We start from the raw sequence: 17,878 nt of genomic DNA, 5'->3' as shown, positions 1-17,878 counted from the left end.
CTTTGGGACAGGCCAGTTCAGGGCAGGTAGATTCATTGAGAAAAATCTGTTTCTTAACTGCAAACTGTTGTTCATAATGAAGTCTAGGCAGACCAGCTCAGATCCATCATCCCCTGCAGCCCAAACAGCTCTGTTACGTGCCCTGCTGATGGTGAATCAATAGAATCATCATATACAAGGGCTGCTCAAACATGTGCTTATTAATTGTTGACATGTTGATGGTTGCTACCTATGCTCGCTGCAGTAATTCCTCCTATGCAAAATTTATAGCTTGCATCCCTAGGAAATGCCTATATAACATTTTTCAATGTTGCCACTTATTTGGCTGACATCTGTGTATCTTTTTGTCATTTTCTTAGTATTTCAGTAGGTTTCTGCCAACACCTCTACCCCAAGTTTGGTAGAAAAGTTTTAGCTTTGATGGGGCAGATGCATCCCAGTTCTATACCCAATGAAACTTTTTAGTATACAAACTGTAGACATCTTCAGGGACTGCATTTATACTAGAGATATATTTTTAGATCATGTTAGATAACCAACAGTGAGTCATTTTCGCAGAGTTCATAAACCCAAGCTTCCTGATTAGAGTTCTCTGGATTTAGTTCTGTTCGGTCATGATTATGTTTTCATGTCACAATTTAAAACAGAAAAGGAAAACATTGTTAAGGGTCAACTACTGAAAGATGATCTATACACTCATAACTATATGCCAAGTATTGGAATGTCAATAAGCTTGTCCAGGATCAGGGACTGTGTCACATACGTCTATGTATCCCCATTGCTGAATGTATGAGTTTATTTGCACAGTTTAAACACTTGCTTGAGTTTGTGATTGTATTAACGAAGTACATATTGTGACATTTGGGAAGACTTAGCACAAAACTCATGAAGGTAAAGATCCCTCTTATCCAAGACTCACCGTAAAACCCACATTAAATACATTTTTACGTACTTGCCACCACACATTCTCAGACTCAGTATTCAGTTCTTCCTATTAGTCAATCTTAAACAGAAACTTTTGTCTAGTGATCAGCACTGCTCATATACCCATAAATATTTGGTATGAAAAAATAGCTGATGATGAGTTATGATTATGGTAAATAATAATTACAATGGCTATTAATTTTTTTTCAATAGTCTGACTAGTCTAGTTTAAATAGTGGTCAAAGATGCACAACATTTTAATATATGGTAAGTCTATTCAAGACAAAATATGACTTTTCTAATATTCCTGTTGAGGCATATTCATGTTTTGATATTTTATTTGGACTTTTAAGATATTATCCATGATCTCCAAAGGAAGTACTTTATTTAAAAATATATTGAACTTCATATTGAATTTATAAAATAAGTTATTAGAAGTAGATTTATATGTAAACATTAACTAAGGAAGATTTAATTTTCTTTAAATAAATTTATTTATTCATTTTTGGCTGCGTTGGGTCTTTGTTGCTGCACGTGGACTTTCTCTAGTTGTGGCGAGCAGGGACTACTCTTTGTTGTGGTGCGCAGGCTTCTCATTGTGGTGGCTTCTCTTGTTGCAGAGCTTGGGCTCTAGGCATGTGGGCTTCAGTACTTGTGGCACACGGGCTTCAGTACTTGTGGCTCACAGGCTCTAGAGCGCAGGCTCAGTAGTTGTGGTTCATGGGCTTAGTTGCTCCGCAGCATGTGGGATCTTCCCGGACCAGGGCTCGAACCCGTGTCCCCTGCATTGGCAGGCAGATTCTTAACCACTACACCACCAGGGAAACCCAGGAAAATTTAATTTTTAATAAATATATCTGAATTGATCATTTGGAATTACATGGACGTATTCATATTAAATAAAAGAGAAGTAAATGGATGCAAAGAAGTAAAAATCTATGATTTCTATATACAGATGAAGTGCCTATGTGAATTTTTTCAACCTTACTTAAATGTTGTAACTCAGAAAAAGAGCAAAGGAAAAAAGAAGCTAATACAGAGTTATATAATATATTCAAGTTCCCCCTATTTTCTTACAAAAAAACAAAAGTTGTTTCCTTCCATTTATCTTTTCATTTGTGAAAGCCATTGATGTGGTATCTATCAGCTCTCTTTAAATCAAACTAATATTGGGTAATATAGTTTAGCTGCAGGAACTAAGTAACAGAGAATTGATAAAAATTACTGTGACAATTTCACTGTAGAAAACATAAGGACTCATCCATAACGTATTCATTGATTGAAGAAGTATTGAACCTAGCTGTTTCACCAATAACCTACAGCAGGTTGCAAAGTAATTTGAACTTACCTCTTTTTAAGTCTACCTTTCAATGAAGGCAGTAGACTTACATTACACAAAATAGATCCTACACCAGATGAGTCAGAAATCGCTTTCCTTTCCTTCCTTCCATGCTTCCTGTATTTTCTACTCCTTCTTTTATCTAATAACTATTGTGTTGCTATCATATGACCAGCAGCCTGCTAAATAGGAGGAGAAATCTGAATAACCAGGATTCATGGTTCCTGTTGATGAATCAACATCTTAGGTTAGTTCTTAATCAGATCTTATCCAGGCTATTTTAACAACTTCTTAAATGGTCTTCTATGCTATTCTTTCCTCAGTTGAATTCATTCTCCATTCTGTAGACAGTTTTCTCCATGACTGTGTCCCTCATCTGTCTGTAAACTATTAATGTCTGTTATACAAACACACCCGTCTCTCATACACTTTATTTTTTTAATATAATTTTACTTTTTATTGAAGTCTAGTTGATTTACAATGCTGTGCCAATCTCTGCTGTACAGCAAAGTGACTCAGTTATATATATATATAGACATTCTTTTTTTATATTCTTTTCCATTACGGTTTATCACAGGATATTGAATATAGTTCCCTGTGCTATATGGTACTTGCTCTTGCTTGAATAGGTCAACAGATTGCCTGTCTCCATACCTTACAGATGCATTTCATATGTTTGGAAGATCCTCCCTTTACCACAATCTGCTTTCCAAATTGTTCTCTATTATTTAACATTCACAATGTATTTAAAGTTTCCTCTTCCGATTCTGGAATAAATTAGTTGTATCTTACACTGAGTTTTCATAGAATTTTATGCATAGCTCTTAATAATAGCAGTATTATGATTGCTATTATCTTGTTTGTTACGCCTTTCTCTCTACTATGCTCCCTGAGGAAATGGACTGAGTTTGAACATGTTTTTGTCTCCCCTATCACTTACCATAACCTATACATCCTACGTACACCATACATCAGTGGTTTTCAAACCTTTGTAACACAATCCCTTGTGTGACTTTAAAAACATATATGGAGAGGGGCCTAGGCTTCAGGTAAAACGTTTTAAAGTAAAACATTTTAAACTGGACCCAGGTAATTGCATTTCTATTGCACTAATGAAAGCAAATAATGCCTCACAGACACTTCTGGGAAAACTACTTTTATCAAGATTCCCACACATGACAGCAGTTAAATATATGATTTTGATGAGATGGAAGCTGAAGGAATTGCCTCAGCCCCCCACTGTGGCTAAGAATGCTCTACTGTTTCTTGAGCCTTCTACAGCTAATCCAGCTGTATAGCTGGTATTCCCATGAGCTTTGTGAGTTTTCTGTGGGACTCTTCAGAAACCACTAATACTTATAATAATATTTACTGAATACATGTGTGAGGCAAGGTCCCAAACAAAGACTCATTAAACACCTAATTTATACAATAACCATGTGAGTTATTATCTCTATTTTATGGTTGAAAAAATTGAGACTTAGAGAAAGTATGTAATCCATCCAGAGTCAAAAAGCTTGGAGCCAGGTAGAGCCAGGGTTAGAACACATGCAGTTAAAATTCACAGTTTGTGTTTCTATACTGCCTCTTATGAAAAATCAGCTATGGAACTCAATCAGTACGATGGGGCCAAGAGAAGAGCTGAAGATCTCCAAAACAAGAACAGAACTAAACTAGATCAACAATCACTGTTAGAGAATTTAAATTTATCTGCTAAAAATTCATTTTAAAAGTAAACAAAGTATACCTTTCCCTAGTTAGTATCATGCAACTTTTGCAAGGACCTTGACACAGCAAACTCACCCACATATGCCTACATATGTACATTTTTATTTATTTATTGTAACAATTCAGTTAAATATTCTTATCTCCATGTTAGAGAGAATATAAGTGAGTGCCCAGGTTCATATAGTTAGGAAGGAGTAAAGCAGGGACTCACACCCAGGTTTAGAAATTTCAAGGTTCATTATTTTTGTTTGGTTTGTTTGTTCTTTTCCCTCCCAACTTTGATGTCTATGTCATTGATTCTTCTCTCTCTAAAGCTGTCAAAATTAAATAGTGGTCTCATGTACTATACTACCAGGCACAGGGTAGGAAGGAGTGCAACAAAAGGGGGAGGATACAACTGCCTAACTTGCTTTAGTATATATTTATGTTTATTGCATGACGGATATTCATTGTTTTATTACATGATGCTATGGCATTTCATTCATCAGTTCATTTGTTTAAGGGTTTTGACCTTTTCTTGCATGCAATGAACTTCCTGGGATCCAAATATGTTGAGATTTATACAGCTCAATAATCTCTTAGCTCATGTGATTGAAATATGATGCTATCCCTCCCAGTTTTGCACAGATGAACTGTAAATCAATAACTGATTTTTACTTTATTCCCTCCACTCCACACTATCTTGACATTCACCATAGTACCGGAACAACAATTTTCTGTGTATTTACTGATGTGTTTCTCCTTTAAAAGTAGTAAGACAGTTTGAAAATAATTTGACTACTATAAATAGCAGTAATAGATGATCTGAAATTGATCTGTGAGTTTAGAATTCTCATTCCTTTAGTCAATTGTTTGTGTATTTGTATGTTTGTATTTATATAGACACTGATGCTTCTAAGGCATCAGAACGTGTTGTTCAGTACACCTCTGAAGTTGCAAACATGTACTGTCTTCGTTAAGAAAATACCACTGTGCCCTGAAGGTAAGTATTAAAATGCCTGATTTATAACACAATGATGAGTTATCTTCATTGAATGAAAGAAACAATTGGAGACAATTAACCTAGTAATATCCCTTTAATGATGATGACTTCCAATAATTATCAGTATAGCATTTCTTTCAGAATCATCTACTTCAGGTTTTCTGTCAAAGTAGTCTTTCAGAAGTAAATGAACATTATTTGACCTTTCCTTTTCTTAGGAAATTTGTGGAAACAAAATTGAATATCCCTGTTGAGACAGAAGAATATCTCCTGATTTTACCTCATGTATGGTGGCATGGGCACAGTGATTTGTAGATTCAGCCCATTAACAAATACTTTGATAGGAAGGACTTTTCCACTTACCAAAAGAAACATATTTTTGAATGCTGTTCTGCTACTTTTTAGTGGATGTGTAAAGTGTTTGATAGCTCTGTTCCATGATTGTTTCCTTTAGGTACTTCAAAAAATTGCAACGAGATAGTTTATATTATTAGTTTTGCTGAAAATAGTAGATAAGGAAGAGACAGAACAAAAACATGTTTGTTCAGTTTTAACTGGTTTTCAGTAAGATCTGGACGTTTGAGAAGTACTTCTAAGTAGTTCATTTCAGTTGTAAAACCAAAGAGCTTGAATTCCAAGAAAATCATTTTTTTCATAAACAATTATTTCACATCTTGAGAGATGAAGAAATAACATTTTCTAGATATGATTCATATTCACGGACCTTCATGATCTTCCCAGGCTGAAACCATCATGGAATAAGCCTCGGCGCTGGCAGGAAGCAGGACAATCGCCTCTCCTTCTCGGCTGACATTTCCGTGGGCCATGTGTGCCTCTGCCTGCTGCAGCCCCTCCTACTCTTTAGTCTGTGGGATATTTCCTCTTCTCTTTCACAGTTGCCAGGCACCAACTAGCTCATACAGCAGACACTAGGTTTGGCTTTGTGCTGTCAGACCAAACTCATCTTCATTTCCTTCTCTTATTTTTATTTTCTTCAAGTTTCATTCTTTGTTCTTTCTTTTTTCTGTTTCTTCTTTTTCCCACTCATCACTTCCTGAACTAGCTAAGGATGTTCTGCTTCACAAGTCTCCATGCAGACCCGTCTCCAATTAGTGGTGAATTTCCATGTCAAGCTGGCACTTTTTCTTCGTCCTTCTCATTTTTTCAGCCTGCCTCTGTCCAAATCTTGCATTCCAGAATTTGACTTTTCTGGAAGTTTCAAAATTAGGCTTTCAGCTTTATGAAGTCCCTCTCTATAGAAAATTTCATGTAAATATTTTGTGCTAAATTTCCTGGAACAGTTTATTTCATCCTCACTTGAGATGTGTGTCCATTTTCAAAGAATGAACCTGATTGGATTTGCTGCCATTTAGATGATTCCCAGAAGGAATCCAAATGAGAAGCACATGGAAGGATCAACTCACAAAAGTACTTTCTCTGCTCTGGTGCATCATGCTTATTTGTTTCCTTCTGTTTTGAAGTCAATTAAATTTGGTTGTCTCCAGACTACTGCTAAATTTGGTTAAGAAAACTCCAAATCGTAAATATTAAGTCTGAAACACCCTAAAAGTCTCTGCAGTAGAAAATAGGTCTTATTCTAAATATAAAAGGTATATGAATGCATATAATAAGCAGAGCATGGGGGCCAGTGTTATATGAATGTTATGAAAGAGATTCACATATTCCTCACGTCAAATCCTCAGTACAGTATAGTATAATGTTCTATTGCCAAGTATGTAATAGAAAGGTCAAAAGTATGTGAAATGACAATGTCAAGGGTGAAACATGTTACAGTGCTAATAGTTTTGAGATGGTACAATTTGTTCACCTATAAAAATTCACATCACTAATAATCATCAATATAAGAGACAAAAACCAAAAACACAGATTCAATAGTAAATATATCCAAGTTATCAGTTACCCCAACACCATTTTACAGCCCACTATTCTTTTATACCAAGGCTAGGCTCTTCAGAAACAACTCAAGGGGAAAGAGTGGGAAGTGGAGAAAACTGGCAAATAAAAGATAGTAAGTAAAATTTGGGAGATATATATACATACACACACACAAACATATATACACATATAAACATACATATATCACACATACACATGTATGTGTGTTTATGTGTACTAGGAAGAAGAAAAACATTAACATTTATGTTTTTGAGTTGCTAAAGGTTAGCACCTTGATCTGACTGCACTGCCCACAGCATGATAACCTAGTCAGTTAATTTCTCTTGTCTGCAGTGACATCTGTTGGTGAGGGCAGAGCTGATTAACCGCAGGTTTGGCTCTACTGGCAAAATCAACCCACAAGCTGTTTCAGGCTCTAGCAGATGTTTCCCTTCATTTTATTCCTTCTGATTTTTGTGTGAGTGAAAACCTTTCCAGATGAATGAATCCAGTCTTTGTTGATACGAATAAAATGGTTAAACCTGGAACTTCATAAAAATCTCAGTAATATGCAAATCTGGTAACTGTTGTTTCAGCATCCTCTCCCTACCCTCAAAATACAAGGAGTAGGACTGAGATCAAAGCTGTATTCTGATGCTGGATGTATCTTTAGAATATGAACTGTCAGGACATACATTAGCTAGAATTTAATATGTTGTCTTATGATCCCATGTCTTGTACTAAGATTTGTTGGGACAATTGTATGTTTGACATGAGAAATGAAAACATCCAGTATGTTTTTTTTGTAACTGAAAATACTAACCAAGGGCAAACTACTTACAATCTGGATCCCAGGCAAAGGGATGAAGAGTGAGGGAGCTGGGTGTAGGACCTGCTTCTTACCCGCTTACATATTATTAGACATCCTGGAAGACTTTTTTAAAAATGACCAACACCTGAGCCACACTCCAGACAATCAACTCAGAATCTCTGCGTGTGTGCTATGAGCAACAAGACTTCTAAAAATCCTCTCATGAAATTGTAATGTGCAGCCATTATTAAGGACCACTAGGACAGAAGTTTCAAGGTGGGCTTTAGGAAATGCCAAGCCAGTGTTGGACTTTCAGCTCTATCCATAACTAGCCCTGAGATCCTGCCATCTCTCTGAGTCTCAGTTTACTCAGCTTGAAAAAGGAGATAGGATATATTCAGTTGTTTAAAGATGAAAACAGATCAAATAAGTAAAAGGCTGTGTCACACCCTAAATATTTAGTACATTTAAATTTCCTCAAGGTGTCACTTCTTTGGTCAAATGTATAATAGATACATAATTCCCTGAATTCAAAAGATAAAATAATCATACATATTTTTCTTCTTTCACTGGGCTGTTTTCTCCTTAAAATTTCTACAATGACTATTTATTACTTTCTAAATTAGAAAAAAAAAACTTAATTAAAAGTTCCAATAAAAATGTTGGCTTCGCACATCAGGCGGCATGGCTAAAAGAACTCCATGTTCTACTGTGATGATCTGAGGTTATCTTCTTGTTTTTCTACAAAACCATTCCAGTGTGGCACTTCTGTCATCACATCAGTACACATGCTTTTAATCAAGTTTGTTTATATGTTACGTATACACAGAGATAGGGTCTTTTCCTCAAAAGGATGTGTCATATACTAAGAACTGATAATTAAAACTCAGTATAGCACCATTTCATTTTTCCCTTGTAAGTACTCAAACTCATTTTATTCATATATTTCTGGTATAAAATATTTTCCAAAAATATTAGCAGAGTCAAAAAAGTATGTGTGTGTGCGTGCACGTGCTGCTTCTTTAGTCTGACTGATGGTGAAGTTTTAATATGGGAGCGTATATAAAACCTATTCCTTCAATAAGGTCCATTCACGAGAAGACTATAATGATTATTTTTACTGCTCATTTTGTTTTTGTTATATGAAGTTCTGTAAATTTACGATGGAGAGAAAGTGTTGTGAACAAGACTTAGCATTTATAACTGAGCACAAGATTAACTTCATGGCTTTATAACAAAGTATTCATTGACTGGCAAAATATAACTAAATTGCTTCCAATGTGAAAGTGAGAACATGGGCCCTGAGAAGAACAGGTCACAGTGCTTAAAAAGGACATTCTTTGCTTTTTTTTTTCTTTTTTTTTTTAACTAATAATGACTTTTGGTCAATGCTCATTATTAGAAATTCCAGCAAAATAAGAATGAACGCAAGAAATTACTCACAGATAAGTATGTAAAAGAGGGATTTTACAATGCAAGCTATTATTAAGTAAAATATTAATTTCTTTCTACTTGAATTCAATAAAGGAAACAATGAAAAAACTAAAGGAATTTGAATAAACTTCAATTATTCCTATAAAAGAGATAGTAGTATATAAAAATTAAGTTTTTGAAAGAAAAATACAAAATTGCTGAGGGTAGAATCATGTCCTACTTTCAATTTTATGTTTTAATTTTAAATATTATCAGTTGAATACCTGATAGGAAACTTAATAAAGGACTGAGTTCTCCCATTTTTTCCCGCTTCCTCCTGGTGCTCCTGTGTTGTTTAATTACAGGAAACACCATTCACATTTTACTTTACAGCAATGACTCCCCTCGGAGTTGTGTAATACAGCAACTATAATTCTTCCCACATTCCAATCTGTGTTGGTTGTATGGTAAATATTTTCTTTCTCAAGGATAATAACACTGTCTGTTTTGTAACCATAGCTCTCCCAGTTACTTGGTCTTAGCTCTTCATTTAAATGGTTTCAATAATACTGTTTTTATTCATTTCACTATTGGCTAGATTTCATGATCGAGAGATGTCTTCAGGAAATATTTGCACATTTACAGCCTCTGAGGTTTTTTCTGATGTATATTTATTTATCTATGCTATCGTATACTAACTTCTAGTTTATAATTCAAAGAATACATGTTAAAAAGATAAATACACTGCTATATTTAAAATAGATAATCAACAAGGACCTATTGTATAGCACAGGGAACTCTGCTCAATATTCTGTAATAACCTAAATGGGAAAAGAATTTGAAAAAGAATAGATACATGCATATGTATAACTGAATCACTTTGCTGTACACCTGAAACTAAAACAACACTGTTAATCAACTAGACTCCAATATAAACTAAAACGAAAAAAAAAAAAAAAAAACTTTAAAAAAAGGGAAAAAAAAGAAATCAAAGTAATATTTTCTTTCTACACATGCAGTACCTGTCTTTTGTGTCTCCTAGGAGAGGGCACCCCTGATGTTGGAGACCAGTCTCTACATCCTACATACCTGTAACAAGGGCTTCTTTCAGAAAGTCAGCTCATTTGAGGGCAGCAGCCACTGTGCTCAAAGAAATCTCCATGCAGTTCTGTGCTTGTTTGCCATTTGCTGTCATTCTTTCTACACACACATATTTTCTATTTCCAAATTCACATGCTATCTGTTTCGTCAGTTCTTTTCATGAAGCCATTGGTCATAACTGGTCACGACAAACTTTTTATGACAGCTAATTTCATTCTATGCATGTAATCTTTCACAGGCACAAGCAGCAACTCAATCAATACTTGAAGAAATAAATGCAGAACTCGGCACATAACCTTGGCACGAGTCCATGTATGTTACATCTGGCCCTCTAGCCTGAGGGAGGCTGCTGAAATACTAATCCTCGACAGTCTAGACTGTCCTGTGGCCTTTGATCCATGAGTATTACTAGGAATACTAGTAATACCTAGCATTACCACACTAGGTATTACCACACTAGGAATACCACACTGTGGTTCTCAAAATTTGGTGAGCATCAGAATTATCTGGAAAATGTATTAAAAGCTAGAATCCTGGGCCCCATGCCCAGAGTTTATGACTCAATAGGTCTGGGTGGTGCCCAAGATTTTGCTTTTGTAACAAGTTTACAGGTGATTCTGATTCTGCTGGGTCAAGGAAACACACTTTTAAAATTATTGTGCTATAATTTTCTGAACATTCTGGTTTCTAGTTCCCTGTTTCTGTATCTATGGGAATGACAGCAGCTTCTTTCCACAGTAAGTTATTTGGGTCTGATGGGCTCTCATTAGCAAAACAACTAAGAAGAAGACAGCAATCAGCTGAGTTTTATGTTTTATGAGAATGTTTGTTGTTCTTAATGCAGTTGAGTGACAACCTGGCTGAGCATGATACTTTAGGCTTACCTTTCCCCCAGCACTTCACACACGTTGCTTTATTGTGTTAAGGGATTGAATATTGTAGATGCCAGTCTGAAGGTAACTTACTCGTCTCTCTTCACGTCTAAAAATTTCACTTTTTAAATCTTTTAAGTTCAATAACTTAACCAGGCTGTGTCTCAGCATCCATTGTGACATCATTCTTTCTGCAATTAAGTGCATTCCTTTGAAATGTATATTTAGTCCATCCTTCATTATAGGAAAATCATCTGCTCTTTCATTACAATGACTTGTCTTTTTCACAGAGGGTCACAATTATCCTTATTTAGGATCATCTTTGACTTTTTCAATATCTATCAGCTTCCCTCTATTACTAAAAGTCTCTGATATATTTTCTCTGCTTATAATTTGATTTATTGAAGACTTTCACTATGTTAATAACTTGATTTTCAATAGTATTTACTCTTCTCCTACCTGATTTCCTCTCTTCCCCCCTTAGTCCTACAGTGAATCTATTTTGGATATCAGTTTCTTTTCTTAACTAAGTAGATCAGACTATTGTTTTACCACCTCATTTTCCACTTCTTTGCTTATTTAATTCATGTTCTTATTAAGATATTCTGAAGAGTAAAGTACAAAGGAATACTATATAGAAAGTTTCTTTTGTTCCTAGAGTTAAATTTTCTTTCAGTCTGTTTTCTCCTTTTTTCTTTTTTGCATTTTGTTCTTTTCTACTGTTATTATTTGGTGTTTTGTTTGTTTGTTTGGCACAATTGCCACATTATATTTTTTAATCTCTTTGAGATTATATGGACAAATATGTCCAGACCTTCTTAATGTCTAATGTAATACAGTTCAACACTCTTTAGACCTTTTCCTGCATTTTAAAACTTCTCTTTCCTTCACCACAGCCTTGATTTATTCTATCAACTTTTCTGAAGCCATAAGATAATACAGGGTTGCTGAAAAGGAGAGCTTCAGAGGTGCTATAGACAGCTATTGCTGGAGTCCTGAAACATGCTTTGTAATCTCAGTCTCTATTACCAGGGACAACTTGATCCAGGCAGGGAAGTGTCTTCTTTCTCTAATCTTTAGCTCTTTACCCAATTTAATCCAAGATCCTGCAAATTAGCTAGCTCCTGATGGCACCTCTTATGAAACACTGCCATGGTAAGTGGATATCCAAGGGTTGCCTTTATACTCAGTACCTATGTAATTCCCTCCTAATTGGTAGATATTACTGAAAATTCTCAGTGTTTTGCTTGACTCTTTCTCAGTGCCTTTTCTGACTGTGGTGGTGTCTTGGGAATCACACTGTGAAACACTGAAATGTTTGTTTTCCTTTTTTAGTTATAATTTACAATTTATGTGGCATGAAATTGTAACTTTTTCCTTGCTCATTTGCTCATTCTTATTCATTATTGTAAGCAACTGCTTCTATGTTCTGACTTCGCAATGTATATTTAGCTCCCAGAGTTCTCGCTTTTTGCGTCTTTTCCCTCTCTAGATTACAAATCTCATCAAAAGCAGAGACTATGTTGTTTGTTTTTTGACTCACTAACAATACTGGATATGATGTCTTGTACTGAGTACAAATTTAATTAATTGAATTTATTGAAACGTGAGGTTTTAAAAAATATTTTGCACACATTTATTAAAATCACACAGCTACCTTATTTGACCCACCTCCCAGAGAAATGGAAATTAAAAACAAAAATAAACAAATGGGACCTAATGAAACTTAAAAGTTTTTTCATAGCAAAGGAAACCATAAACAAGACAAAAAGACAACCCTCAGAATGGGAGAAAATATTTGCAAATGAAGCAACTGACAAAGGATTAATCTCCAAAATTTACAAGCAGCTCATGCAGCTCAATATCAAAGAAACAAATAACCCAATCCAAAAATAGGGAGAAGACCTAAATAGACATTTCTCCAAAGAAGATATACAGATTGCCAACAAACACATGAAAGGATGCTCAACATCACTAATCATTAGAGAAATGCAAATCAAAACTACAATGAGATATCATCCTACACTGGTCAGAATGGCCATCATCAAAAAATCTACAAACAATAAATGCTGGAGAGGGTGTGGAAAAAAGGGAACCTTCTTGCACTGTTGGTGGGAATGTAAATTGATACAGCTACTATGGAGAACAGTATGGAGGTTCCTTAAAAAAACTAAAAATAGAACTACCATATGACCCAGCAATCCCACTACTGGGCATATACCCTGAGAAAACCATAATTCAAAAAGAGTCATGTACCACAATGTTCATTACAGCACTATTTACAATAGCCAGGACCTGAAAGCAACCTAAGGGTCCATCGACAGATGAATGGGTAAAGAAGATGTGGCACATATATGCAATGGAATATTACTCAGCCATAAAAAGAGACGAAATTGAGTTATTTGTAGTGAGGTGGGTGGACCTAGAGTCTGTCACACAGAGTGAAGTAAGTAGAAAGAGAAAGACAAATACCATATGCTAACACATATATATGGAATCTAAAAAAAAAAAAAAAAATGGTTCTGAAGAATGTAGGGACAGGACAGGAATAAAGATGCAGATGTAGAGAATGGACTTGAGGACACAGGGAGAGGGAAGGGTAAGCTGGGATGAAGTGAGAGAGTGGCATGGACTTATATATACTACCAAATGTAAAATAGATAGCTAGTGGAAAGCAGCCACATAGCACAGGGAGATTAGCTCGGTGCTTTGTGACCACCTAGAGGGGTGGGATAGGGACAGTGGGAGGGAGCTGCAAGAGGGAGGAGATATGGGGGTATATGTATATGTATAGCTGATTCACTTTGTTATAAAGCAGAAACTAACACACCATTGTAAAGCAATTATACTCCAATTAAGATGTTTAAAAAAATGCAAAAAAAAAAATCACACAGCTACTTTATTTAGTAATGAGATAAGAAAACCTAGGAAGTTATTGTATAAGCAAATGGCAATAAGTGCATACATATCAGTAATTACTTTATATGTAAATGGACTAAAAGCTCCAATCAAAAGACATAGAGTGGCTGATTGAATAAAAAAATTCAACATCCATTCATGATAAAAACTCTCCACAAAATTGGTATAGAGAAAACATACCTTTCCCATACAGTGGGAAAAGAATGTCTTGCCAATAAGTGGTCCTGGGAAAACTGGAGAGCTACATGCAAAAGAATAAAATGAGAACATTTTCTCACATCATATGAAAAATAAATTCAAAATTGATTAAAGGCCTAAATGGGGCTTCCCTGGTGGCGCAGTGGTTGAGAGTCTGCCTGCTGGTGCAGGGGACACGGGTTCGAGCCCTGGTCTGGGAGGATCCCACATGCCACGGAGTGGCTGGGCCCGTGAGCCACAACTACTGAGCCTGCGCGTCTGGAGCCTGTGCCCCGCGACGGGAGGGGCCGCGATAGTGAAAGGCCCGCGCACCGCGATGAAGAGCGGTCCCTGCACCGCGATGAAGAGTGGCCCCCACTTGCCTCAACTAGAGAAAGCCCTCGCATGAACCGAAGACCCAACACAGCCAAAAATAAAATAAAATAAATAAAGGCCTAAATGTAAGACTATAAACCATAAAACTCCCAGAAGAAAATATAGGCAGAACATTCTTTGACATAAATCAAAACAATATTTTCTTGGATTGGTCTCCTAAGGCAAAGGAAACAAAAGCAAAAATAAACAAATGGAACCTAATTAAACTTCAGTGCTTTTGCACAGCAAAAGGAACACTGACAAAATGAAAAGGCAACATAATGAATAGGAGAAATACTTGCAAACAATAAGACTGGTAAGGGGTTAATATCCAAAATATATAAATAGCTCATACAGCTCAACATCAAAAAAAAAAAAAAAAAATTAAAAAATGGGCAGAAGACCTGAATAGACATTTCTCCAATGAGGACATACAGATGGCCAACAGGCATATGAAAAGATGTTCAACATGGCTAATTATTAGAGTAATGCAAGTCAAAACTACAGTGAGGTACCACCTCAGGCTGGTAAGATGGCCATCATCAAAAAGTCTACAAATAATAAATGCTGGAGCGGGTGTGGGGAAAAGGGAACCTTCCTACACTGCTGGAGGCAATGTAAATTGGTGCAGCCACTATGGAAAACAGTATGGAAATTTCTTAAAAAACCAAAAATAGAGTTACCATATGATCCAGCAAGCCCACTTTGGTTTACATATCTGGAAAAGATGAAAACTCTAATTCGAAAAGATACATGCACCCCAATGTTCAAAGCAACACTATTTACAGTAGCAAAGACATGGAAGTAACCTAAATGTCCATCGACAGATGAATGGATAAAGAAGATGTTATACACACACACACACACACACACACACACACACGATGGAATATTACTCAGCCATAAAAAAAGAATGAAATAATGCCATGTTTAGCAACATGGATGGACCCAGGGATTATCACACTAAGTGAAGTAAGTCAGTCAGAGAAAGACAAATATGATATATCATTTATATGCAGAATCTAAAAATAATTATATAAATGGACTTATTTACAAAACAGAAATAGACTCACAGACACAGAAAAAAAAAAAAAAACAACTTATGGTTACCAAAGGGGAAAGGGGGGGAGGGATAAATTGGATATTTGGGATTAACAGATACACACTACTTTATATAAAATAGATAAACAACAAGGACCTACTGTATAGCACAGGGAACTATATTTAATATCTTGTAATAACCTATAATGGAAAAGAATCTGAAAAGAATATATATATATATATATATATATATATCAAAATATACTGCCATTAAGATATTAATGAAATTGCTTTTGTGAGACCTGATTGTTGTTTAACTTATTCATAAGTGTTTTCCTGCAAGACCTTTAGGGAGATGTTTACAAGCACGGATATTGGAGGAAATTACATGAGTTGTGACCTTAACTAGGTCTCTTACGAGTCATTACATTGGCCAAGATAATCACTCTGTGCCTCAGTTTCCTTATCTGTAAAATGGAGATAACAAGAGTACTACCTAAGAGACTGCTGTGGGAATAGAATGAGTTAATATATGAAATACACATAGACAGTGCCTAGCATAGAGTTCATACATTAGACATATCTGCTGTTGTCCACAGTAATCGAATCACTGATTTACCAAGAGAAAGTAAAATAAAATACTCGAGAAAACAGCTTTCTATTTATAGACTCTGAAAGATTTTAGTGGGCTTTACTATTGCCAAAATATATTCTCCCTTCCTGTGTATCTCACTGTTTAACTTGAATAAAATATCACATTCTCTAACGAAACCCTCATAAAATAATTTAAATATGTATGGGAACTATAATTGGCAGTAATTACCACCTGATACTGTGCTTTGCTGAATACACTAAAAAGAACAATTTGAAATGAAAATGCTCCTTCAAATACTGAATATTATCCTTTATAGGAAAGAATGGGTGAACAGAGATAGACTGGGTGGTTTCAACTGAGACTAAGTATAAATCTGTTACTGTATCAGAGCCAAAGATTATTTACTAATGTTGTCTTGATAGAAATAATACGGTACTTGTGGGTATAGAGCCAGTGATTTTAACATTACATTTCTGAAATTTATTAAATACGAAGTAAAACTAGTGAACTCTACCCCACATTTTCCAGAGTAATAAGCATAGATGAAATTAAGTCATTTATAATTGAATGATAATACAGATCGATTATTTATATAGACTTGATGGAGCATTATATTGGCTTTCATTCTCTGAGATACAAAACTATTAAGGACTGTCTCAGTGATGAAATATTTAACCAAAAGATCTTTGGGGGAAATGAGGACATTTCAATACCATAATGAAAAAATTCTATAAGGTATGCAAAACTTACTTGAGGGTGGGACTGCTTTCTGTTTATCAATTAAATAAGTATATTTTCAGAGATGATTATTATTATTATTGCTTATTATATTATCACAATTATTGTGATGATTATTATAACAATTATTATTGTTATTATTATAGCTATTTAGCCAATAATAATATTTTCCTGCAAGATTAAATTTTCTGAGAGACTCTGAGTATTATCATAATCATTATTTCATTAATCATTCCAGCATCTTTTGGAATAGTAGATGGATAAATTTGGATAAAAAGTATGAAGAAAGAAAGCCTTATAAAATCCCTCTCTCTCCCTCCCTCCTTCCCTCCCTCCTTTCCTCTCTCTTTCTTTCTCTCCCCCTTCTTTCCTTCTTTCTTTTTCCCTTTCCCTCTCTTCTCTGGACCCCATCTCTTGGCTCACATACAGAACACTCTGCAATATCCTGAAGATGGATAACAAGGATACTGCTAAAATGAGTTAGGGAGCTCTGTGTTTATCACAGAATATGCTTCCAGTTCTTTTCAAATCTCATTTCCTGGACCTGTATCAGAAGCAATGCAGCTAATTTTTCAACTTTCTTCAAGATACACAGGGAGGAGGAAATAAATGCCATCATTTAACCCACCAGTAGATATGTATAAAGTGGCCCTCTTTTTTTTTTTTTTTTTAATACACCATAACGACAGGGGATTTATTCCAGGTATGCAAGGCTGGTACAACGTTTGAAAATCAATTAATGTAACCCATCACAGAAACATGCTAAAAAGAAAAGTCATAATATCAATAGTTGCAGAAAGAGCATTTGACAATATACAACATTCTCTCAGTAAACTAGGAATAGAAGGGAACTTCCTCAACTTGATAAAGAATATCTTCAAAAATCCTACAGATAATGTCATAACTAATGGTGAGCAACTCAAAGCCTAAGATTAGGAACAAAGCAGGGATGTCCCCTCTCACCACT

The sequence above is a fragment of the Balaenoptera ricei genome, chromosome 3, assembly GCF_028023285.1.
Source record: "Balaenoptera ricei isolate mBalRic1 chromosome 3, mBalRic1.hap2, whole genome shotgun sequence".
NCBI classification, from domain to species: Eukaryota; Metazoa; Chordata; class Mammalia; order Artiodactyla; family Balaenopteridae; genus Balaenoptera; species Balaenoptera ricei.
Note: the sequence above shows the minus strand (reverse complement) of the source record.